Source organism: Mesocricetus auratus, unplaced genomic scaffold, assembly GCF_017639785.1.
Source record: "Mesocricetus auratus isolate SY011 unplaced genomic scaffold, BCM_Maur_2.0 Super-Scaffold_2245, whole genome shotgun sequence".
Taxonomy (NCBI): Eukaryota; Metazoa; Chordata; class Mammalia; order Rodentia; family Cricetidae; genus Mesocricetus; species Mesocricetus auratus.
In genome coordinates, this window is record NW_024429180.1 from 6,571,586 (window position 1) to 6,596,981 (window position 25,396).

Here is a 25,396-nt window from a genome sequence, read left to right on the forward strand (position 1 = left end):
CAAATCCCTTCGCTTCAGACTCTGCGATGTGGATTTTCTTCCTAAGGCTGATTTCTTGAGAGTGCCCCCTCAGGAGACTTCCTTAAGGAAAGTGAGAGGATGTGGAGTGAGGACAGCTTTCCTGTGTGTCACACAAGGAACTCAGTAGCATGATCTGTGCAACACAGAGTAAAGCATCCCTTGAGGCCAAAGACTTGCAGCCATGCTTAGACCCCACAACCAAAGGAGATTAGTTACCATGAGATATGAACTCTCCTAGAATACCAAATGTGGCAGCGTATTGTCTCAGCCTCTTGGAAGAACAGAGAGGGAGATAAGCGTATGCTTTTAGTGAGCGAGGTCCCAAAGTCAAGGGCTCACCTCTACAGAAACATTCTGAAGGCTCGTGGTTCTGAAAATATCAGTATTTGAGGGGACCTTAGAAGTGCCAGCTCCATAGTTACTCAGTCAAGCGGTTCCCCAATTCCCGTAGGAAATACCAGTTCTCTGTGTGCTGCTTGAGTTCCTCGTGGGAAACAGTGTCTGCATTCCACTGTCATTTTGTCCACTGTTCAAGAGAAAATCAGAAAGGCTCCTCAAAGCACACAGCACCATTATTTGGTCCAGCAAAACAATTTGACAGTTTGTGCAAAACTTAAACTTTAGTGGAAAGGCTGTTTTTAGTTGCTCTCACTGCACCAAGGCCATATGGATGCCTTGTCTACACTGATTTTTAAAAAAGTCCCTATGGTGGCAACCCGTGAAAAACAGAGCACCTCAGCTGGAGCAGGCACAAGCTGCCAATATTGTGGGTTTTATGCAAGCATTGTAACAATATTCCCAGACTTCCATTTGTTCTGCAAGGGAATCTTAAGATCTTTCTTGGGCCAAATCCATTTGGCACCGTGTAAAAAGAGCTTGCCTCCAGCCAGGAAGGGGGTTCCTCGAGCTCTTATGCGAGCACTTGAAGTGTGTCACAGCTTCCCCTGGTGTTCCCATTTATAAATTGAGGCAGCTTTGGTCTATACTGCATCTAGGGAGGTTACTGCTTTCAAGTCTTCTATTCTGAGAGGTTCGTATGGTCTGTGTAGGTTAGTCAGTCTGTGATAAATAGGTCAGATGCTAAGCCATGACTCCTAGCCCCCTAAGCCTGGTCTTCTCAGCTATCTGAAATTGTCCTAGGAAAGGATAGGTTTTTCACTCTTTTATGGAGCAACGCGTGGTTCTGCTGTGCCTGACTATTGCATGATGGATGATTGGATCTGTAGGCTTGATGGGACATCCAATGTCTTGTTCAAGGTGAGTTCATTGATTCCACAGCAATAACGAGTGTCTACAGCAGCCTCCATATGGTGACACTAAACTTTCTGCAGCAAACTTTGCAGTAGACCAGCCACAAACAGTTTATTAAGTCATTTGACTTGCACATAAACACTCCACATAGCACTCGCTACGGCCATTAATTCACCATTCCAGAAACGAAAAAGAACAGCGATGGATATCACCCTTACTTTCCTTCACCCTGGCTGTCAGAACTTGAGGAGTCCCCCATCAACGGAAAAGTGTCCCCTTTGTGTCTAATACGACAGGTAGTAATCACACACTGATGATTTGTACTTAAATTAACTAAAATGAAGTATATCACACCGTGAGTGCATTGCTTCCTAACTGTTGCATGCTGCCCATGGTCCCTGTTTCCACCTTCCAGGTCAATAGCAACTTAAGTCTCCCCTATTTTTTTTTTTACTTTTATGGGTACTTGTGATTACACTGATGCAAACTTCATCTCACAGCTATGGGCAATCCCTCTATGTTAAATCATCTGATTAGGAACGTGAAACCTAAAAATCTTAAAGTAGCTTGTACATACAGTTGCCAAACATAGTAACACATTTATCCTTTGTTTTCCTTATGCTTTATTAATTACTCAGCAAGAAAGCAGACACTTCAGTGACAATATCCTGCTATTTATTTGCTTACTTATTTGAGAAAGGATTTCACTGGGTAGCACTGCCTAAACTGGAGCTTACTATGTAGATCTGCCCGACCTTGAACTCACAAGGATCAGATTGCTCTGCTGGGATTCAAGGCATGAACAATGGCTCCAGAACTATATGCAAGTTATGGATGGGATAGCAGTGAGTCCTTGCGAGAGGCAAGAGTCGGGTCTGGTGTTGAGAGTCAAAAGCAAGTAAAGCATGAAGCATGTGAATGTTTCTAATCATAAGCTTTTCTTGTATTTTTTGTATCACTAGCAGATGACGCCAACAGGTTGTGTTTTGTATTTCCTTATGTACCTTTATCATATTGTGCTCAGTTGGCTTTGTCATGAATCCAAAAGAACACGAGTGCATGGGCAAAACTAGCAGCATAAAAATATGCATACATTATATGTTTATACACAAATACGTGTACACATATGCACATACATACCATGTTGACAGACCTTAGAACTCAACTTGCTTGGAATGGCCTGCATAAGTCTCAGACAGGAGACCAATGAAACCACTGCATTGATCCCCTCTGTCTCTTTCTCTATCAGGAAGCCAATTACAGAAATGAACTCGGAACCTTTCAGGATTACTTACTTACTATTACTACTACTACTAAAATAATTAAAGGGGGGGTGGAAAGATGACTCAGAGCGGGATGGCTGTTGTGCAAGGTTGGGCAGTTAAGTTTGAGTGTCTGCTAGCCATGTGAAAACTGGGTGTTCTCTTAGGCTTCCATGATCTCCCTGCTTGCAGGCAGAGACACCTAGATGCTAGGGCTCATGACGGCTAGTCTCACTGAAACAGTGAACCTCACCTTCAGTGGGGGCACACTGCCTCAAACACATAATTTGGCAGGAGATAGAGGAAGACATCCCAACATCAACTTTGGCCTCCAAATGTGCTCATCCTCATATGTACACACATGTAGACCACACACACACACACACACACACACACATATACATACACACACACGCACATGCACACAATATCTGTGTATACATAAATAATTCATAAGTAAAAGCAACGGTAAGAAAACATAGTCTGTGGGAGTAGCGGACATTCAGTGTTTATGGCAGCTAAAATTCTAAGGGGCATCTAAAAGCCTAATAATGAAAACAATGTGAATCCAAAGCACAGCAATCAAATCCTGCCTATCTCTGCTAAAGGAACTGTAGCTGTTGGTTTCTAAAAGTACAAAGTTCATGCCTCACCAACTGCAGGCTTAGGGGCCCTTAGACTTTATAATTTAACATAGTGCTCTGGGTTTTCTGCAAGGGGGAGGTGGGGAGGAAATATTATTAGACCATTAAAACTTGCAAAACAGCTTGTTTAGATTCTTGTGCTGTTTCTGATTTGGGGCGTTAAAACCAAACTGGAAATATGGTTATGCTAATTCGAGGTAATTAGGAGCCCACAGGCTGACAAATAACCTCTCGGGGCAAATGAAGGCTGCAGGTGCTCTTCCCTGAGCTGGCACAAGTGCCAAGGTTTCCAGAGAGCCCTTGCGTGGAGGAGAGTCAGCCGCTCGCTCACACCAGAGTCGAGGTGGTCCTCCTGGGAGGGGCTCCCGTGAGCCTCTGCTCACAGCGTCCCGTGCTGTCCCCGGTGGAGGACTCCGGCACTGGACAACCCTCTCTCACTTTCCTTCTCGTCTTTCTCTTTAAAATGTGGTTGCGATTACATTCGCAGGCAGTTGCATTAATCTGAGCCATTTGACCTTTATTTTTATACAAACATGTGTATTTTCTTATATATCTATGTAGCCATCTCTGCTGTGTTTTCCCAAGCCAGCCTGTTTTCAATTATGCATGATCAGTATGGTTAAAATTATACAACAAGCTCAACAAACCATCAAAAGTCTACATTTCTAAATAGAAGGGCTATAATTAGCATGTTTAATAACATTCGTAAGAACCACATTTAAATGCATATCAGATCTGATGGGTCTTATCGCAAATGAATGAACACTCTAATATGCCAGGACAATGGAGTCTAATAGTATCTGAGGAGCCAGAGAAAGAATATACTTCTGGGTTGAATGCATGTGAACTGTCAGGGCAGAAAAGGGGCCAGCTAAATTGGCTCTATTGAGGAGTGCTGGACTCCTAGGAGGGTCACCTGAAAATTACATTTAATATGCCAACACTATTAGGGGAATATTTCTATTCTTCCCATAAAGGTCTTGCTAACAGTAATTAAATTTTAAGACAGTCAGATCTGGAAAGGAATAAAAATACAGTGAAAATCCGATTACAGTGGCTGGAGGAGGCCTTCCCCTTCAAATACTAATTAAAAAAAATTGAATTTTGGCTACCCAGGGACTCTAACTCTGGCCATGTCTGTATTAAATTACACCGAATCACACCTAAGTTCTTAAAATTCTAATACGTTTAACACCAAAGTGCCTTGGATTTGAGAAATATGTAAATGACATTCCACACCTATACATTTCTTACTTCAATAGTCACACGCAGAGAGGTAAGGGAAAAGCCAAATAACCAAGCCCGAATCACAGAACGAAACTGCGCTGCACCAGCGGAACCAAGTGTGGGGAGGTGTTTCCCATCCCTCACACGTATGAAAGCGCCTTACCCATCGGCTCTTCAGTTAACATGAGTTTGCTGTTATTCACAGTCTCCAAACAAGACTGGTTTAGTAGTATGCTTCAGTAGTCAACTGTTGAGCTCTGACATAGTCTAGTCTCATTTAGAAATAACTTGAGAGCAGTATGGAAGCCGTCACCGCACCACACGGCGGGGCTTTGCATAGTTCACCTTGATGAAACTCAGTGGCTGTTCTAAAGCCTTGGTTATTATCAATGACTGCCTCCACCAATCAAGAAGCACCCAAAATAAGATTCTGGAGGAAATGAAAACAATGAAACCCTTAACTACTAGTTCTTTGGCAAGAGTCTAACATGAAGTTTAAAAAATATATATATAGAGAGGTAAAGGATATTGTAATATTAACCGTCTTTAAAATTTTTGTGGTGGGTCCTTACAGATCAGTAGCCCTCAGAGTTTTAGACATAGATCGTGGGAACCAAACTCCACAGTTTCTGATTCAAGAGGTCCAAGATGAGGGAATGAAACTGTAATCAACAATTGATGGTGAAGTTGCTGGTCTGGGGACCTTGCTTTGTGAGCCTCCTGCATGAAAGGAAAAACCACTGGCTTTCAAGTTGGAAAGTAAGGTTTAGCTGACGCTGCAAATACCAGCTCTATAACCCGAGAGAAAAGACTTAAGCTTGTTTTTCTCCATCTGCAAAATCACGATAAAAGCAGTTCTCTCATTACAGGGTCTTTGTATGACTAAAGGATAAAAGCGTAGAGTTTCTTAGAATATAGTTAAAGCCCGATGATAATTAGCTTCTATTCTGAGTATTAATAAATGAACTAAAAGGAAAATTTTCATGCGGATCCATTTTGGTGCCTCTTTATTGTAAGGAAAGCATGTATAACTAAGAGAAGATATGATGCCCTCGTTTAAGAACTAAACATTAGGCACATATTAAGAACTACAAGCTATTTCTAATAAAATAGTCTAAGTTCCATGTTGATAATAAAATTGCTTGTCACCTGGACGTATGTTGTGCTTTGTTTAAAACTTAACCACTATGCATTGGTACATGGAGTGTAAACTACATTTTTAGTTTTAATGTTCATAACCACATATAACAAATTAATATGCAGAAATGTATATAATATTATAGTTGTGTGGAACAAACAATTAGAAGAATAAGCCTTAAGAGTCATCATTTCTACATTCCTGGTGGAAAGCCACATTGTTCTGAAATGTCCTCTGTATTTAGAATTTTTGTATTAACTCATAAATGGGTATAACCAGTTAGCCACACAAAGACCTTAGAACCAACGGCTTTTAAGAATCGCATGTCCCCAAGACACTCTGCCGAGAGTAACTTCTCCACACAAGGAGAACTAACAGGGCATATGTGTGCTACAGGACAGCACACTCGGAGAAGTCTAGCTTCTCTTTGGGAACTGTGGACAAGCCATGGTATTGGCTTGACAATAGAAGACAGTATTTCAGGAACAAGGGGACAAACACTCTGGAGTTAGGCAGTAGTGGAGTCAGGAAGCACATGTAACCTACACATGTGAATGGATTCAGAGACACTGTTAGGAAAGACTCTCACTACTGTTTCAGCCTCCTTCACCACAGGAGAAGGCAAAGGGCTCTGAAAGCACATGTCATCTTCTCTTGGATCACGTGCCCCTGTGAGAGCCTGGTGAGAACTACAGAATCCCCCCACCCTCACACCAAAGAGGTTTCGGGACCCCGGTATGACTCTGGGCAGGAGATCCAGCTGTCTCTCTGAAGTTTATCTTTCATTACAGATAGCTGAAGCGAGATTGGTAACAGTAAGAAATGCCCTCCCCCAAGCTCCGGAGACACTATTATTTTGTACATTTCTTAACTATGATGCTATTTTGGGTATTTCATTCTACAATGACTATGCTCTGTTCTTTCATCAGAAGTGAAATCAAAATGCCTGTCTCTCTCTCTTTTTTTTATAAATAGAGAATCATAAATATGTCATGTTGGCATAATTAACTAAACCATGAGACTACTGTACACAACTGCAAATTCCAAGGGTACACTTTTGATGCATGTGAACTTAACATTTCTGGGATTTGGCAATGAAAGACTGAGGGATGTCACAGTTTGGAGTCAACAGGAACCTTATATCCTGCTGAAATAAAAAGGTGCAAGGCTCCTATGGAACAGCCAGCTAGGGAGGGAGGGAATCCCAGCTAGAGACCTGCACTTTTCCATCTTATCTGGGCAAGGGGGGCTATCAGTGTCTTGGGTCTTCATTATCTTTCCGGTATTGCTTTCTAATTGGAAGAAACAGTGATAACATGCCGTAGGACAGAACTTTGAGTTTTAACGTATTTTATTTTCACACAAGCTTCTATATTGTATACTTTGTATGTATGCATGATATGCAATTATGTGCATGACTGGGACACATGTGGGCTACAGCATGCGTGTGGATTTAGATGACAATGACTTTGAGTATCAATCTTCACTTCCTTTTGCTTGAGTTGAGGTCTTTTGGTCGTTCATTACAGCCTCCACCAGGCTTGCTGCCCAGGAGACTCCCGGGGATTATTCTGTTCCGGCCTCTTATCTCACTATGGAATCAATCGCATGAAACCTATGTGCTACCACGTCTGGCTTCATGCGGGTATTGGACCTCAAGTCCTCAAGCCCGTGTGGGAAGTGCTATATGTAGGAGCGTCGCCCGCATTTTAGGGTAAAGCGATGGGAAACGAGGCACCACACCTGGGGACCTGCAAAGCCCAACTTGAGGTTGCAAAACATCTCTACAGATAATCGCGTGCTTTCCCCTGATTCGCAGCCAAGGAGCACTCCCTGTATTTATAAGAACCCTAGGATTTTTCAGCCTCTCTGGAGAAATAAAATAACGTCAGAACTCATTCTACATGTAGTCTTTCAGTCTTCATTCCTTTTCCTTTCCATGGCTTCCTCTTCCGCCTCCTCCCAGTGGACCAGCCCTAGCTAGCAGCAGCTCAGTCACATTTGATAGCTGCGGGCTAATAAGTCTTGCCAATCCTGAGTGAAGCTTACCATTCTGCAGCCAGGCTTCATTTGCCTAATCTGTGTGGTTGCATGGGCCATTGTGGCTTTATCTGTGGACCAACACCTCTGTCCATGCTGGACTCCAAGCACTGTCTGATTTGGCCAGCCTTTTGTGCCTGAGGATGGATCAGTCCTCTAAATTGGACCTGAGCAACCAGACTGAGCATCCCAATTTCAGCACTGCTGCTGACCTGGTGTGGGATACTGTGTCTAGCAGGAGGCTCAACCTATTAAGTCAGGTTAGATATCAAAGTTAAAGATTAGAAATGTTGGGGCATGGTCACTGGAGCTGAAGATCATTTCATGGGGTGGGAGAAGTCACTGAACCCAAAGCTGAGTGATTTCTTCTGGTACTGGTTCTCTTTGTGCAATTTCTGTCTTGTTCAAGCTAGTTAGCAAGGTGCATGGCTTGCTGAGGAAGGCAAAAGCCACATGATTTCCATTATTTTTTTGAATTTACCCAGTGTGGTAGGGAAAAGAAAATTCTGTAGGGCCAGCTTGAACTCAAGTCACTTGGATTCCTTTTGTGGGTTTTTCCCCCCTGGGTGTGGGAGATTTTCTCTTTCATTCAAGTATAAAATTGGAAATACAATATATAAATGACCTCAATGATGTTAAACAGTTATTTATGTAATAGGACATATTTTTACTAACTTGTAATCCCCAGATCTTTAAGTTGTGTTTCAAAACTGTATTAGTAATTTACTGCTAGGATGTTGGCTGTGTGTTTCCAGGGAAAAATGAAATATTTTAGATTGTTAAAGAAAGTTGAAAATTTATTTCTCATATTTTAGTTTCTTTCAAGTGTGCTATCTGAGGAATTCATGGAGAATGTAACTGTTCTTTGGGTTTTCTGTCAATGAATTACTAATTGAATAGTGAGTCTTTTAGAAATTTTCTGTGAATACATGTAGCTATGTTAGAGTCATGCAAAGTTAAGTTTGCATCTTGACTTTTAAAGAAATGAAATAATTTGTTTTGAACTAAATCAGGCAGAAATGGTTGACATACTGAAGATGAATGTCCTCATGAAACTCATCCTCAGTGAGTAATAATGTATACTGCAATTGAAAATTATTTTAAAAGATGTCAAAGCAGAAATATAATTCACTTTGGAGTAGCATTACTTGTTTTTAATTATATGTCCCTTACTTTGGATAACTGAGGTCACAATCAAAATTTCAGCCTAGGTGGGAAAGATATTTGCCATGTTGTAGTGTGTCCTTTTAAAGACATGCTGGGTATATAATAATGACATTAACTTTGCTCTGAAGACACAAGCTCCTGAATATTTTCCCTTTGAGGCTAAAATCTGGGACCTTACCTTACAAATATTAGGTTTGTTTCTCTGAGGCATTGGTGTTAATAGGAGTGCCATACTAAAGTCAGGTTTCTAGGGCACAGAGCAAGGCAAAAACTACTGCTAAGTAGCATTTACAAATTAGCACCTAATTAATGAGGTAGGGAGCATGAGTGACCAGAGGCTCCTTGATGTAACGTGCTATCATACCTCTGAGCATCTCATTATTCATTTAGTCTTAAAGCCACAGTAGTAGTAGCAACAGTAGGCACAGCAGGGGAGTGGAGGACATTTTTTCAGGAGAGAGGTGCGAGTCTGAGCAACAAACCACCCAGTCGTAAACATAATTATACTGGAGGAGACATCAGCCATCCCAGGAAAATGGTTAAGTTCTTCTTTATGTTCACAAACTCTTGATTATTGATCTCTGTTTCCCACATTTAAACGTTTTATTAGGTTAAGAGTGCTATTTTAAAGTGTCTGTTATTCAAGTTACTAGTTCTCCAAGCAGAGCTGATTGATCCCTGATGTCTTTTCACACAAAGTCAGTCAGGTGTGTTCAGCCGTGATACAGGGGATCACTGACATTCTCAGATTTTTAGTTTAGGTACTCACTCTGTTGAAGAATTAGCAAGAAAGTAGAGAGTACAAGCAATCCCAAGATTTATTTATTTTCCCTTCCCAAGTGTATGCTAAGACGTGACTCAGCTCACCATATTGGGCAGGGCCATGCGTGTTTACAAGTCCTTTCACTTCATAATGCTACCCGGTCAAGACCTGACAGACTGGGTTTGTGGATGCCCTTTGTTAATTGCCGATTCCTTCAAAGCCTTAACTTGTTAATGATATCAATTACAATGCATTTGCTGTAAAAGTGAATTAAGAATAACGTGAAGGCTTGGCAAGGTACTTAGAGGCTGAGGCAGGACTGCAAGTTGCAAGCCTGTCTGAGCTACAAACTGAAGTAAAGCCAACTGAGGCAACTTAGGAGATCCTGCTATCAAAACAGAAAATACCAGAGAGCTGGAGATTTGGTTCAGGAGGTAGAATGGTTGCCTAGCATGTGACAGGCCGTATCTGCAGTGTCAAGAACAAATCACAAATAATGAAGAGGCACAGTGAGCACGTATCGGAAGAGATCCAGGAAGGCGCAGAGGTGATGTCCGCTCCACGGCTTGGTGGCATTTGCGGTTCCATAACAACACAGACCCAGGCGTGTTTTGGTTCTCTCCTCAGGTGCCCCTGGAGTGCGTTGTATCATAAAGTTATCATGTGGTTTCCTTGGCTGCCAACAGGGAAAGTGAGGACCTCACTAAAAAACAAGGCAGAGCCTTCTAGGAAGAATCTTCACTTCACCACATTCAGAGTTAAAGACGTTCAGATGACCCATGGCTGGGAAGACAGCCTTCGCCATCAGGACCAATCGAATCAGTGTTAAACTACTGTATGATTTCTGTTCAAACTCCAACATTCACTGTTTGGCAGTGATGGCAACACCACCCAAATGACTCTCCTACCATTACAGAGTAAAACCTAACAAGAGCAAATTTCATATCCATGTGTGTGCATATTCTATTAATACAGTTATATCCACATATATATGTATCTTATTAGGATGGAATAGAAAGAGATCTCCAGATATTTCCATAATCCCTATTCATTAGAACAGGGTATGATGAGATCTTTTATCTATATTTCATAGTCAATCAGAGAGAACATATAAAGACCTGTAATTTGAAATATTGTATAAAAGGATATGAAAGTATGTGGCTATTTTAAATGGATCAAAGGCAGCTTTCTCCTAAGTCTTTGATTTTGGGTGCCGTGAAAGCCATCTTGGGCTTCCAGAGAAGACAGCACTGCTTGGAGATTGTCTTATATTAACAATGCATTACATTAAAGAAAAAACTAGTATATGTAACACAGCAAATTGATCTGTGACCATTATGAACTGGTTGTCAAGCTAATTGTGTTAACCAATGCTTTAGGACACAGAACAATGTGATCATTGAACTGCCTTTGGCTAAGAATTGAAGTTTGAGGAGTTACAGACTTAATGTCCTACATTTAATAATTTCCCTAAAAGTAAAGCTGTAAGTATGAAGATATAAGCCATTATTTTCTTGCTGCTTCTTGTTTCAAGGATCCCATACACTGTCAGAAGTCCTGCTCTGTATTCTAACCAATAGAATATTTTGCTGCTGTGATAGCAAAATCATGCTAATCACGTGTAACGGAAAAGTGCTGAACTTTTAAGTTCTTTGGCAAGGTCTGAGTTCAAAGGGACTTAGGTTAACAGTATAATCTCAAGAGAAAGCATTAACGATATACTTTAACATGTGTGTTCAAAAACATTTATAGGAAGAAGTTAGAATATTCCATTTAAACTCCTCATATCAACTCTGTGGAAGCCACTTCCTGTTGCTGCAAAGTACTGCCAATAAAGCCACTTATATTATATTGAACTGCAAACAGGAATCAGAGACAGTGAACTTGGACCGATGCATGGCTTTGAAACTTCAAAGCCTGCCCCCCCACCCCCCGGCCAGGGATGCACTTTCTCCAACAGCACCATATCTCCTAGACGACAGTGCCACCAAATGGGTCCCAAGGGTAAAGGCACGAGTCCGTGGGGGACATTTCCGTTCAAAGCACCGTAAGTACCCAGGATCTCATTTGTTGAGTGGTGTTTACAGAAGACCTTTGCAGCCAGTTCGCTAGTAACTGTGCTGCTTGGTGAGCTCAAAACCAGCCTGGTCTCTGCAGTACGATGCTGCCTGAAAGGGAGAAGAAGACAAGAAAAGGCAGCAGTAGGAGGGGGAGGAAGGAGAATAGGTAGCCAGGACTAGAAGACAAGTCACGACTTCTCTTTAGTTCTCAAAGGATTTAGTAACCGTGCTAGCTCGGATCTTGAACCCGTGAACAGGTTAGTGAACTTGGCTCAGCTAAGGTTCCTTACATGTCTGTAACAGTGGGATCCGTCTAAAAGCACAGCCAAAAGGAGGAAAGACCCCCGTGGGCCGCCTGTCAGAGGGACACCATAGCTGGAGCTTGGTGGTTCATACGGAGCACGAAATCTGGGCTCATGCGAAAGGAAGTACATCCTGGCTCCACATTCCTTGGTTCACTGTATTATACAGTCTACAGCGGACACGGGGAATAAGAGCCTGCATAATTCTGCAAGTGTCTGTCTTTTGACTTGGTGCTGGACCATGCTCCCATTACCATTTCGGGCTCCGCCCTCAAGTAATTTTGGTTATCATCAGCTTAGTGCACTCGCCCTCAGCTGGGTTGAGACTAAGGAGGGATACCAGGACTTTTCATCTGGCATTAAAGTGGAACATCCGATAACGTGTGCCCCAGGAGGATGTCCCACAGCTCGGGAATTTACTGTTTGTTATTTCCCAAGAAGACAGGAAAGCAGAGTCATATCAGTGGATCCTGGTGACTTTTCCTTTGGCAAGTAGTTGGCAGTTACAACGGATAGGGTTCTGGGCTTCAGAGGGGGAAGTTCTGGCCAACTCAGACTTGATTTTTTTTCATTATTTTTAAGTATCATATATTTTTTCCCCACATATAACACATTATCAGAAATCATGGTGGTTTAAGCACCAGTCCTTTATCCATCCATTAGTCTCAGTCAATGATCTGGGCTGAGCTCAGAAGAACAGTTTTTCTACTTAAGTCACCTATGTGGTCTCATCCACACGGTGGCTCGACGGTGTGAGAAGGCCTTGCACACGTGTCTGTCCATCAGTAGCTAAACATGCTCACCTGACCTTCAGAGTCCCAGGAGAGAAAAAGAGGGAGACACAAGTCCCCTGGATGTCTCACCTCACACGACACTGGCACCACACCCTACCAATCAAAGCGAGCTTCAGTGGCAGCCCAAACAGAAGGGGTTGGAAAACAGCTTAGAGAAAGGCAAAGCACCGTGCACATTTTAGTTCATCCGAAGTCTCTCAGAAAAACAAAGCAAAAGGCCCCATCCCTGTGCAAATCTCATCGTTTACCCAACAGTTTTTATGTCTGCTACCCTGACTATCCCTCAAGTAGTGAGATAATTATCAAACGCACCAATGAAAATAAACTGTCCACCAGAATGCATTTTCTCCCCCTTGACCTCTCTTCATGACAGATTTTTACAACTTCTTTCTTTTGACTAGGGCTCCGAGTGCAATGCAACATAGGTATTTTCCGGAATGTATGTAGTACTGTAATATGCTGTATTCCCATGTAGAAGCCTATAAAACAGAGTGGGAATTACCAGAGCCTGAATGGAAATGGAGAACAGTAGGCTATGTTCTCTTTCTAATACGTAAGTAATATGGGGCGAGGAGACCACACCAGTCACTCCAGGCACAGGGGGCACAGGAGAGTTTTCACTGTACTGTTTTCAGTCACTTTTGCCCCGTGGGTATTTCTGGAGGGCTGATCAGAAGTGAAATGTGCTATTCCGAGAGAACACAGTCCTCACTTTTTACCATCCACGTGACCGGTGTCTTTGCAAAACAATCCTAGTCCTCCCTCTCATTACGATTTGGAAATAGAATTTACTGTGTATGAACCGTCTCCCTCCCTCCTTTTATCTGTTTCTGATTAGCCCTTGGAAGAGACCATACATCATAAGACTTCTGTGCTGGGCTACCCTGAGTGGTTCTGAAGGCTTCCGCAGCGTCAGCTCTCTGTGATGAGAAGGCAGTATTTTACCATTATTGCCCATCCAGTTGCCATTGATGGTAACGGGCTACTTTTATGGCCCTTTTGACACTCAAAATAATGCATGATAACACTGCACTGACCTCATTTTCTTAGAACTAGTCCCACCAACATGGGCTGAGGTTGCAGTGACTGAATTGTTTGGGGAATTACCTTTTCCACTGTGTCAGGTTGAGTATCTGAATCCTCGGATGCCTTAGAGAATTGAGTCCCTCACAATGGATCATCATCTTCTTCTGCGACCCCTAAAACTTCCCTCTGGTAGATGATCTCATTTTATTTCCAAACAATCAACGATTTGTTCCAAACATGGTTTTTTTGGCAGTAGGTGGGGTGGGGGAAGTGGGTAAGAAAATTCTAGAAGTGCCGCACTGTGACTGCAGAGTGAGCCATTAGGCAGGATGAGAAAAATTGACATTGTGCCATCTGCAATGATCAAGCCATCAGGGCTGACAGTGCTACAGTGTCTCTTGATACCAGAAACAGACCCGTGACTGAACACGAGCCTGATTTGATTTGTTGGTGGATTGCTCTTATTTTGACAACGTCTTGCTGGAATTGTCACATCTGTGGAATTTTTGTTTGAAAATTAGCCACTGCAAAGAAAACCAAACAATCTTATTTTCATGCATTGAGAACACAGGGATTTTCCTACAATGAGTCATCAGCCACAGCAACAATGAGCTGTCAAAACAATTCCAAAGATACCATCTGGCGAAGGGAAAGGGTTCGGTGACAAACATACATCATTCAGCACAGCTATCTGTTAAATGACCACTGATTAAAATCAAAGCACTTCAAATCCTCTCTGAACTGTTATTAACAGCACAGATATCGGAAAACCACAATTATAGTGAGATGCATTGATAACATCTGCTAAGAATATGGATGGTGTTTATTTAAGAGGCCTCTCTCGGGAACAGCTGACATTTTGAAAATGTGGAAGATATTTTAATCACCTGTGTCCTCTCCACCTGGTGTTTACAGAATTTCCCCAATAGAGATTAAACTACTGGAAACTTCTATATTATTTGGTAAGCACAAACAGGTAAAAAAGCATTCTTTGCAAATTTGGTTCAGTACCTGGAAAATGCAAGACCACTATGAAAAGAATACATGAGGTCATCAAACCCAGTAAGACCTGTTGGAAAGCACCTTTCTTCGAAGAATATGGTGTCAGCTGACTTCACAAGGCTCAGGGTGATCTTGGATAAATCAGAGGATCGGGAAACAAATCTAAAATGTAAGACATGAGCCATTCAGTTGTAAAAGTAATAACAGAGCATGGGGAAAGGAAGTTTTGCTTTACCAACAGGATCTCTCCGTGAGCCCAGCTGGCCCTGAAACACTACGTGCGTAGGCCAGGCTGGTCTTCTCCTTGCCTCTGTCTTCCAAGTGCTGGGATTAAAGGTGTGTGGCACCAGGTTACGGTATGAGGTGGCCTCAAAGTCCTTCCCATTCCTCTTCCCTGACTGTAGGGTTATGGATGGCCACTTCTAATTCTACCTACCTTAGATTTATGGACCAACACTACCATGTGTTACTTGGAAAACTGAAAAAATATGTAGAGACAAATGTTGACTTGTACTTTAAAAGATACATGCTTAAGAAAAAGAAATGCTATGCATGATGCCATTAAATTTCAGATATAAAAGAGGTTTCAGATTCTCCTTGGTAGGGGTCTGGGGAGATGGCTCAGAGATAAAGGCATTTGCTGCTGATCCCTGTGTCCTGATTTTCATCTCCAGAACTCATGGGGTTGAAAGATGACCTTCTTCAAGTTTGCCTTGTAAACTCTACACATGATATGCGAACATATCATGGCCCACATAGTAATGAAACGATTGCAAAAAAAAAAAACCCTGAATTTTCCTTGGTGTATTTTTTTCTGTGAAGTCTTAATTAGCAAAGACATAAAAATCTTCAGAGCAACTGTTGGGTGGGTTTAGGAGTTTGACTGTAGTACCTACTACCATAGCTGTGGGACATTCCATCTAATCCAACAAAAGGATGTCTGCGCCACCATATGCTCACAGAGACTTTCACTCTTGTTGTTTTCTATCCAAAAAGCAAGGATGATAATGTTTGATTTATAATACTTTGAAGCATTTCACAGTAATTCTCGAAGTGACAGAAACAGTGTCTGTAAAACAGACTAACTTATTATAGATTGGGTGTCACCTATTTTGGTGTCAAATCCTTCATATGTTCATCCACCCATGCATTCTGTCTTATGACAAATATCCATGAACTGCTTGGAATTTAGGAAGCTCTGATTTTGTCACTGGAGATTGTGGGATCAATAGAGTACACAGGTTAGAGAGAGAAATGCTTTTTGTCAAACAGCTTGTGTAGTACGTGTGATCTAGGAAAGTTACACAAATTCTCTTTCTGTGTGTACATCTCATTTTTACAGGGAATTAATTTAGATCGGCAAACTTTAGAGTTACTAAGTGCTAATAGAGTTTCAAGCAGCAAGATGTCACACGGAAGTGTTGCTATTTGACTTTACTGTTATATTAGAAGAAATTAAGCTTCCTACAATAGTTCTTTTTTGGGGGGACTTAAAAAGCACCACATTATAGCAGGATGACCATTTGTTTCAGGGGCTCACCAGCTGTGTCCTCTGAACTCCCCGACTCTGGTAGGTGGAGATCGGTTAACTGGGTAAATGAAAAGGATAATATTCCGTAGGGATCAGAAATCATTCATGTAACATGCTTGTAAATAGTGAACAGCCTAATGGGAGTGGAGCCTAAACTCAGGGCAGGCAAGTTGAGTTGCTGTTAGCGATAGTTTCAAACCAGGCAAGGCCCGTGAGAGGTCGCATGCTTTAAGCAGAAGTAGTGTCGATCTGATGAATAAACATCTTAATCTGCTTTGCGGCTGACTTTCACCTTCACCTATACGGACATTTTAGCAGACATTTGTCCCATCCATCTTTGAAGTATTCATTCAGCTAGTAGCAAAAGTTGTCTGGGATATGTTGGCAGAATCAAGGTTTGTTAATGTTTCTGCCCCCTGCTCCAAAGACCGATGAATCCCAAAAGTCGATGTACACTTCTCTGACAGTGCACTTCTGCCAAGGACAATATTATTTCTTTTGGAAATAGATTTCAACTGTTAGTAGTCTCAATGCACTACTCACAGTTGTGTTTAAAAGGAAGGGGTGGGAATCTTGATTCCTCATGTGAAACCACTGTGAATCTCAATAGTCTCTTCTCATTGCCTGCTCATTACAACATCAGCAGAGATGTTGAAAGCTTGGTGGCTTACCATTTGTTGTTTTATTATTGTAGACTTATTTTATTGCTTGGCTAGCCAGCTTAAGTTGAAAAAAAACCAGTAAGTTCTCACTTAACAGTTTAAGATTGCCTTCTCGAGTTTAGGTTTAAGTACTACTTGAAAGTCATCTAGTGACACCCAGTAGGATGTGGGGAAAAAAAAAACAACCAATTACAAAGACAAAAAATTTTTTTCAGCAAGGAGCTGAATAGTCTGTATGGTGTCAACACACACTGGCACAGGAGTGAGTTCAGCTGCTCAGGGACTGGAGTCTAAGGTGACTGAAGGAAACCAGAGCCAGGATGAGTTGGACTGAATTCTGTAAAGCGTTTGACTTTTCCAAGCAGAAATGTATTCCTGCTAGGAACAGCTGATCCCAGGAGAGTGACCACGCTCTTAGTACCCTGTATTCCATTTTGTCACGCTCCTCACTGTTCCTTACTCCACTGGACAGGAGCTCCCTTCTGCCATGCCTCTCTGATGGGTACCTTAGCATAAGATGACATCCTAAGTCACAGGATGACTCTGATAGTGGTGATCTTTGAAAAACATAGATGGCCGATAGGCGTAAATCTATAGCTGCCCACTCAAATATGTGACTGATGCTTTATGCATCGTGGGTAGGATTTAAGAAGGTGAAAAAAAATCCAAGAGTCAGACTCATCCTCACAGAACTACTGGGTTAATTCACAATAGCTTAGAGTTATATGCCACCTTTAGCTATGCATCTAATTCAGTGGTTGCCAATCTGTGGGTCATGATCCCTTTGGGGTCAAATATATGATTCCTACATCATATATAGCAATGTACGTATAAATACATATGCCTATTACACATATATCACAATTAAATATGATCTAGAAGCATTTAAAATGAGTGTTTCTTCTAAGCAAACGATTGTTTTTAGGCAGATGAAATTATTTTGTTTATTACACAAACTATATAAGCTAGCTCAATAGTTCACTGGCGCAGATGACATCTGCGCATGGGTTGCTTTAATCCTCATATCTTGCCATTCAGGGCTACCTAAACACAGATTTGATCACAGGCCAGCTTTGGGATACGATATTAATAGACACCTGTCAAAGGACAATGAACTAATTCAAAAAATGGTTTAAAAAAATAACCCGTTACCTACAGGTGTTCTTAATTGCAAGCTGGAAAAGTGACCTTGAAAGAAGAAAACAGAGTGGGAAGTCCTCTGACCATTTCCGAATGAAGATAAGTCCCTGAGGAGGCTGTGGTTGCAGAGCTCTCTCTGGGAAGGAAGTCAATGAAACATAGACGAATAGAAGAGCTTGCCTAGCCATCTGTTAAACACAAATAGGCCCAGTTGAACAAAGATAGATTTTTGCCCTTTCTATCATCTGAAAACTGTGGGTTTCTGGCTCTTTATTCCCTGTGGCGCAGAGTAAATACTTGAGGCTTGATTAATTGATGGTGTCCTCCCAATTCAGGATTGGGACAGAAGTGGAAACAGCAGGGTATAATTTCACATAGTAATCCTCAAACGTTCAACAATCCTGTTTTGGAGAAAAACCCTTCCCAACTCTTGCCCTTGAGAAATAAACACTCATAGTTCATAATTTAGTATGGATGTCTAGGGTAAAATAACCTGAATCTGACTAGTTTTAGTGGTGATATCACTAACATCAGTAATTTGTGAATAATAAAAAGGAAAAAAAAGTTGACATTCTCAACCCTAGCTTCCTTGCAGACTGACCACGAGATGTGGAGACTGCAGACTTTGTGTTTGAATACAGCTGCTGTGGCCATGCCATTGGCAGCTGGAGTGAGAGACCGAAGTGTCAATGCAAGTGTGCCCAGCAGAGGAAGTAGATGTTAACCAGACAACTGTGAGGTGGAGAATGGTACGTGTGTCTTATTAAGATGATTTGCTTCTCTCTCAGACATCCAGGAGAGCACAGAGTGGTAGTAATAGTCAGCGGAAGACTTGATCCAGCTGAAAACTGATAGGCCCACTATGATAAAAACAGAAATAGAAGATAGACATAAGGATAAGGATAGGTAGGAAATATACTAACTAGCCAAGACTTGTGGATCATGATTAGGACAGAATAAAGACAAACCCATCACACCAAAGGAGCTTTAATTGAGAGATGTCCGTTAAATCTTTGCAAGACGAAGTCTGTTATAAAGCTGCATCACTAGAGTACAGCGCCCTTGCAAAAAGAGGGTGGCGGGAGCGCTAACTGTTGATTGAAACGGCAGCTATTCCCTTGTCACATTCAACAGCCATCTTCTCTTGTACGGGACATGTTCATGCAGCCATCTTCCCGTTACAAAGTGATTACAGTGTAAACTAAACATGTCATTTCTTGGTAAGGGCCAAAGTGTAGCAATTCTAGACCTTTCATTTGGTTTTTATTGTCACCCACAAGGAAACCCCTGCTTTGCTTATAGGTCTGTTCTTGGACACACCTTCTGTGGCAGAAAGCAGGCCTTACTGTATGTTAAAGAGTGTAGCGGGTTCCAGTCTGTAACGTAATGAATCCTAAACCCTGGCTTTGAAGACGGTGACACGTACAGAGTATAATGCATTCTGGGGAAGCGTCATTCTATAATGTGTATCTGCACTGTATCGTTCCTGAAACTGACAGGTGTGCTTGCTGTGTGCGTATATCTTTGCTTGTGTTACCACGAGGTAATCAGCTTTCTTCAGCACTCCATGCTGACAGGAAAGTATTGTAAGGTATAGCGATGACAGGGACAACAAAACGGGAAGATGAGTGAGGGTGGGAAGAGATGAGCTCACCCCTCCTCAGCACTGACTCATCTCTTGCTTAGTAGTATTGAAGAGACCCAGCTACTGAAGTAGAAATCAGAAGGGTCAACAGTGTTTTCTTTTAATTCAAAAAAACAATTTTGATAAACTGCTGGATATGAAATCTCTGGGTTAAAGAGGTGTATCTGTTTCTGAAACATAATAGGGACCATAGCTAATGATTTACCTAGAATAGAGTTTGTGTGTGTGTTTGTGTGTGTGTGTGTGTGTGTGTGTGTGTGTGTGTGTGTGTGTGTGTGTGTGATTCCCTTGAGACAGTCTATCTCTTTGACCCTGGATAGAGGCTAACATCAGAAAATCCCATAATCCTATCTGCTGCCAGGGTGCTATGTTTACAAGGGCACTCAAACTTTGGTGCAGGTCCTCATGTTGGCGCAGCAAACTCTCTTATTCAGAAGCCATCATCATCACCAAAATCATAATATATTTGATCAAAACCATAAAAGGTACTGACAGATGAAGTTATTTCCTAATTTTTTTTTTACCGTATCCCTTTAGATGTTGCTCAGCAAAGCCACACAAGTAAGACTTTGAAGAAAGAAAGGCATGCATATAAGGCCACGTATTTTAAAACTCCATTTGCATAAAATATCAAGAGCCTAGGGGTGACAGAGGTTGAGGCAGAAATATCTTTATGGGTATAGAAATCCCTACAATGACGATGAAATAAATGGTCTGAAACCATAAAATAGAAGTAATTGCCCAATGTTTTTGGATGTTCTGAATGTCACTGAGTTGCAAACTTAAAATGGGAGAGCGTTTCATTGTTTTACACCTTCCAACCTCTGCTTGCTCTCTTACACACACACACACGCACACACACACACACACACACACACACACACACACCCTGCTCAGACTGTATGATCTTACAAGTATTAATGCTATCGGAGCTAACTATTTGATACTGCTTAACGAGTTGGTGCGATCTTCCCTGGTGTTTCCTTCTGGATCCCAAACAATTCTGGATACCACCAAAGGAGAGATTGACAAGCAGTTCCCGAATTCTGCTCTGCCAAAAGCTTCTCAGAGGGCAGGGGAAGGAGCAACCAGGAGCCAGGACTTTACAAGCCGTTCTTCAGTCACTTTCCTTCCTGGAAATACACTGTCTGACCAAGCTGATATTTATGGTCCTTTCTCCCTGACAGCTTTTATGACTTTATGATTTGATGTGTATCAGTGCAACTTCCTAGATGCAAGATGCCAGGAAGGGAATCGGAAAAGCAAAGCCAGGATGAAGGAAAAAGACAGAAAATATATAGCAAGATGGATTCAGAACGTTGCATGGCCTTTCAAAGGAAAAAAGGATGATATAAGATAAATCACTGTTGGATTTAGAACATTGCGGGAGGAGTCACTAGAGACATAGAGTTTTTAAGGAAGAAAAAGATGTAGTGGAAGAAACAAACAAGCAAAAAAAAAGAGAGAGAGAGAGAGAACTATTCTAATAAAAGGGGAATGGGCTTGTTCACGGAGGCAGAAGAAAGAAGAAAGGATGGTGACGAGTTCCAGGACAACACAAAGAAAAGAAACAGAGGTAGACGTTTCAGTGTAGAGGGGCAGAAAGACTCTGGCTGAGAGATGGAGGGGACCATGTTTAAGAGGCAAGAGGGCACACGAAGAGCTTAAAGGGGGGCGGGAAAGGACGCTTGAAGAAGGAGTTCAAGACCCTGGAGTACATATGGGGGAAAGCAGAAAACTCACGGCAGTGACAGATGTGTTTCTATGTAAACCAGGGGAGGGAGGCAGATGAAGGCGCCACAGTGAATGTCAAAGCAGAAGCCCAACTGAAGAGAACCTGGGGTGAAGGCAACAGAAGGAATGGAAACTTTGCAGGCAAAAGGAGGGCGCTGATCATGTCTGAGCGCAGGAAAGAGCAGGCGTAGGAAAGGAAAGCGGGGAGTAGGATGTAGGCACTGGGGGGGGCCTAATAATGAGGAGGACACAATGGTTTGGTTCCAAAGACAATGCACAGCCACACACAAGGGAGGGTGGGGCACTCTATTTCATAATGGAGTCAAGCACGAAAGACTAATGACCTACACAGAAAACCCCCAGGACTCATGACATTCCATCCTTGAGGGCAACTATGCCATGGGCCACAGATATCAGTTTGCCCCCTGGGACATGAAAACTCAAGAGTTTCTGCACAGCCCCACCCCTAAATTCAGTGTCACAAGTGGCCGACAGGATACAAACTTAGTTCTGTTTAAAAATAACGTCCAGCTATTTCCCCCTGAAGTTTTTGGCTGATTTTGATTATCACCATGGAAATCGACCTAGATGCCCATTTCCATTTAATCTGATTGCCTGACTCCATTCAGCTGTGGATCTGCTTGACGGCCAAGCTTCTTGTGCTGGCATCCTCCATTCTCAGGTTCTAGCCAATGACACTCCTTCTTCGTGCTGCCTGTGTTCCCAGGAACTCAGGGGATGTCACTCTAGAAAAAAGCAGGCTGCTGACAGAAATGCCTTATTGGCACCTTCCACTCCGCATATTCTAAAGTAGCTACGCTGAGGGCTCTTCTCAGAACTGAGTTCTGGGGAGTGTGCTACAAACAAACTTCTGAGCTTTGATGCGATCAACACGGAAGCACACATTTCAGGTAGAAGCGTGTTTATGAAAAATTTCCCCTGCTTCATCTTTTATTCACAGTCCTCTCCAGTAATCTTCATTGCCATTGGTTTTTCTTCTGAAAATTATCTGATCAAAGTTCACATGTACTTTTTTACTGACGTTACTTCTTTTCAAGGGACTGTCAAATAGTACCAATCACATGGCTGCCTTCTGTCCTCACTGAGAACTTCTGAATTAGGTACAATAATAATTCTCATCATCAGATGAAGAAACGGGACTCCGAGAGGTTGAGGAATATATTCAATGTCACACAAATTTCTAACTGATAGAAACTGCAATTGAATCCTCCCATGAATCTAAAACCATTAACGGATATCAGCAAACTGAAGTCGAAAGAATTAGCAAGGTGAATTCACTTACACTAACTAATTAATTCAAGAAACACAGGAAACCAAGCAGAAAACCCGCAGTGACCTAGCATTAGACTGACAGGAACTTGAGTTAGGATGCAGTCTTGGTGCTGTAGGGCTCCAGAGGTTAAACAGACGGACAGTCAACAGAAAGCTTTAACAATTAAGCTTGCTGAGCATGCCAAGCATAAGCTGACCTAGAAGAGTCCAGGAGGACGTCAAGCAGGAAGTAATATTTCACAGGCTTGGGAGACAAGAATCTGGGGAAGAATTTGCCCAGAAGATATGAGAAGCATTCACACTTTTCTTGTTACATTTAGATGTTGTCCTAGGGACCAGAGGAGCACCTCAGAGTTCAGCACCTTCTCAGCATGAGCAGGGCCCAGTGTTCAGTCCCTAGCACGCCCACCCATTTTTAACTGAATTTATCTCATAGGTAGAACAATAGAAAACACTTATTCAAATTTTTATTACAGATTGCAGGGTAGGCATACGCTTTGCTCCCTTAGACCGAGGCAAGCCAGTTTACCTGAAGAAAGAAAGGCCTGGTGCCATGATTGACAGGTGAGCACGCATGCTGTCTACCCCTCTGCCACAACCACAGAGAACAAAGCACGGTTTTCTCCTTTGTGAGTGTGCAGGACCCGAAAGCTTGACAATGGCTAAGAAATGACACTGGCCTCAGAATCGTACCTGGATGCATGGGCAGCCCTGTCAAGTCACATGTCAGATACTTAAATTATGAGTCGTCACATTAGCAAAGTTGCAGTTATGAAGCAGCAATGAAGCACTTTTATGGTTGGGGGTCACCACATCCCGAGGAACTGTATTAAAACGCTGCAGCATTGGGGGGCTTGAAAACCTCTGCCGTAGGCCGGTCCGTGGCTAAAACTGGAATCATGAAAGTATGGGTGTTTGCAGACAAATCAAAGTGAACAGGGAGTGAGCCTCTGCTGCTGTCACTTAGTCACGGGGACAGTAAAACACCAGGAGACAGGGCATCACACTAAGTGACTGTGATTGTGTAGGACAAGTGCGATCAGCATACATTTGTCATAATTTATCATCAGCACCACCAATAATGTTGAGGTCGGCAAAGCTGCCTACGCTGGTCAGAGTTACCTGCGAATTGCCCCAAAGGGCATCGTTTCCAGCACTGGAGACCGCACGGGTGAAAACAGCCTGTTCTTTCCGCTTCCATCTTATTTTTCTTTTTTCAGTGTGTCAGAGCTTCCTGAGTGTTGGGGCACGCACTCCAGTAGTTCACATGACCAACGTCCACATTCATACGGAATTCACGGGTGGTTAGGGATCTGGCAGTGTGTTTTCCCGTTGGCTCCTCTTCGAGTTTTAGCAAACCTTCGATTTTTGAAAATACGCTTACTTTTCTGGCTGTCGCCAGGTAACTAGCATAAATTTTTGTCATGTTAGCTACGTGTAGATGAATGATCTCCTGAACCACCATCAGCAGTATCCGTACCCAGAAACCATTCGTTATGCCAGACAGAAACACTGTGCTCACTAAAATCCAGCCATTCCAGAGGCAGGAGAGATGACTCCGTGGTTAAGAGTTGATACTGTTCTCGCAATAGACTGGAGTTCTTGACCTTTTCTTACACACGGAGTGTACTGCCTTGGCTCTCCTACCAAACGTGCTGGCTCCAAGGCAGGTCTCCATACCTCTCTTGCTTTTCCTCTGGGGTTGGGGAACCAACCTCTTGTCTTCATACTGAGTGTGGTAAGTGATTTATCTACCGAGGCACCTCCCCAGCACCACAACTCAGATCTCATCCATGCCACTTGAACATTACAGCTCTGTTAGCTTGGTACAACATTATTAGGTGCACACCCAATGCAAAACCACTTATGACTCTTTCCAGGGAAAAGGCTATTGTTCATCCAGTCAAAGTAGGTATGGCCTGCACTTAGAAATGGCTTTAATGAGGGTTATAAGCTAGAAAACCTCTCAAAATAAGGACTAAAATCTCTAATTGATAAGGAAGAGAAAAATGCTTTGAAATAAGCCATTATAGGTTTGAGGAGAGATCTGACACTAGTGAGATTTTCAGAGATTTACAAGGATAACACCAACTGGCATCAAGGCTGCCTTAAATGCTTTCTCCTGATAATGAAATTGATGACTCATATGCCATCCTAGAGCCTTCATCCAGTGGCTGATGGAAGCAGAGGCAGACACCCACAGCTGGGAACTGAACTGAACTCCTGGAACCCAGTTACAGAGAGGGAGGAGTGATGAGCAAAGGAGTAAAGACTCAGCTGGTGAAACCTATAGAGGCAGCTGACCTGAACAAGGGGGGAGCTCATGGACCCCAGACTGGTGATTGAGAGGTTAGCATGGAACTGATCCAGACGTCCTGAATGTGGGTGTCAGTGAGGAGGCCTGGGCAATCTGTAGGGCCTCGGATAGTAGAACAGTATTTATCCCTGACATACAAATGGACTTTGAGTGCCCATTCCAAAATGAGGAATGCTCTCTCAGCCTGGACACGTGGGGGAGGGGCTGGTCCCTGCTCCAAATGATATGGCAGACTTTGAGGATTCCCCATGGAAGGCATCACCTCCTGGGCAGCAGAGGGGGGATGGGGCGGGAATTGGGGGTTGGGTGGGAGATGGGGTGGGAGGAGAGGAGGGAGAGAGAGCTGGGACTGACCTGTGAAGCTAGCTTGTTTCACA

At 42.6% G+C, this 25,396-nt stretch overlaps 1 protein-coding gene across 2 annotated transcripts in view; it reads right to left on the minus strand.

Annotated features, from left to right (window-relative positions):
* Positions 1-25,396, minus strand: part of Gpc6 (glypican 6) — a 979,345-nt gene that overhangs the window by 397,043 nt on the left and 556,906 nt on the right. The window lies entirely within an intron of this gene.